Source organism: Meleagris gallopavo, chromosome 8 (assembly GCF_000146605.3).
Source record: "Meleagris gallopavo isolate NT-WF06-2002-E0010 breed Aviagen turkey brand Nicholas breeding stock chromosome 8, Turkey_5.1, whole genome shotgun sequence".
Taxonomy (NCBI): domain Eukaryota; kingdom Metazoa; phylum Chordata; class Aves; order Galliformes; family Phasianidae; genus Meleagris; species Meleagris gallopavo.
Window position 1 is genome coordinate 24,370,372 of NC_015018.2, and position 1,527 is coordinate 24,371,898.

At 36.9% G+C, this 1,527-nt stretch overlaps 1 long non-coding RNA gene across 1 annotated transcript in view; it reads left to right on the plus strand.

Moving 5' to 3' along the window:
* LOC109368842 overlaps positions 1-650 on the plus strand; it is a 23,001-nt gene extending 22,351 nt beyond the window's left edge. Inside the window, exon 3 of the long non-coding RNA XR_002117235.1 lies at positions 8-650. This is a non-coding gene — a long non-coding RNA (uncharacterized LOC109368842). The remainder of the gene's footprint in view (positions 1-7) is intronic.
* The last annotated feature ends 877 nt before the right edge of the window (positions 651-1,527 follow it).

Here is a 1,527-nt window from a genome sequence, read left to right on the forward strand (position 1 = left end):
TTTGTAGAAAATGTCCTGCAACCCTCCAAACACATCCATGGCCCTCCTCTGGACCCACACCAACAGCTCTGCATCCTTCTTGTCCAAAGGACCCCATGTCTGGACACAGCACTCCAGTTATGGGGCCTTACAATGATAGTACTAAGGGGGATGATCCCCCTCCCTTGCCCTGCTGCTACTCTCTTGTTGCAGCCCAGGAGACCACTGGCCCTTCCAAGCTGCAAGCACAAGCTACTGGCCTATGTCCAGTTTTTCATCCATAAGAATCCCCAAGGATAGTATTTGAGATATAAGTAAAACTATCATTCTATTGAATCCATCAAATCTGCTATGTTCTGCCAGCATGTATGCACAGACATGAGAGAATCAGGTGAATCTGCTGCAGTAACAAGTAGCTCATTAACTCCTTATGGGATCCAAAGAAGTCTAAGCTACTCAGAAAGATGCTCAGAAAGCACCAATAAAGGGCAAAAACAAATTGAGCAAAACGTGACATCTGCTTAGTGCTGACAAACATGTATAATAGAATCCACTTGATAATTTCACTGTCATGCATGTGTTTATACTGACTTGTACTGTCTGGTTTCTTGTTTCTTAAACTATTCTTAAACTTGTTTCTTAAACTATAAACAAATGCACGCAAAGGTTTTTTGAAGGAGTGAATTTTATATTTAGGGAATACATACTCAATTTGTTAATACAATGATGCTGATTCAAACAAAATGACAAAAAAGCATCAGAATTTTAGCTCAATCTATCTTCCTTTAGGGGCAGCTGCAGATTGTCTTAATCTATCCCTAGGAATTTGGTGGATTTTGGCATAAAATCTCTACCGTAAAGCTTAGTTCTCAGCTACTTCTTTGTGTTTTCATTCTTTCACTTCCTTTATGTCCAGTTATTCACTAAGAAAATAGTTGTGTTTTTTAATATATATTTATATAGAGACTCATTCTCTTCAAACTCTGCTGGAATGAAGGAATCTTTATTGCTAGAGACAGAGTATACTCTGGAATTGTGTTCAGTCATTGCCCTGCCAGACTCACTTAATTATTTAACTTTTCTGGGAGTCAGTCAACGTCTGTGATATCACAATTTTAGGATTGTTATTCTAGGCAATATTATGTTGTTACACTGGACCACTGCTATATACAAATAAAGCACTTAACTGCTGTTAAGTGCGTTAGCCAAATTGGCTAACAATAAACTTCTGTGTAATAAACAAGTAAACAGCAACAACAAATCTAATGAATACTGAATTAAAGTATGAGAGACTAAACCCTAAAGAAGTCTTCAGCTACAGTAGGTAATGTTCTATTACCTATAACGCTATTATATACTCTTACGAAGTTGGTTTTTTCTATTTTGAGAGGAAATTGCTTTGAGGTAAGCTCAGGCCTTTGTTGTTTATCAAAAAGAAGCAAAAAAAAAAAGTAAGACCCACATCTATGTAACTTTAATTTGCTTTTCTGACCATAGAAGTTTTATGTATGTGTGTGTGTATGTGTGTGTGTGTGTGTGTATATATAT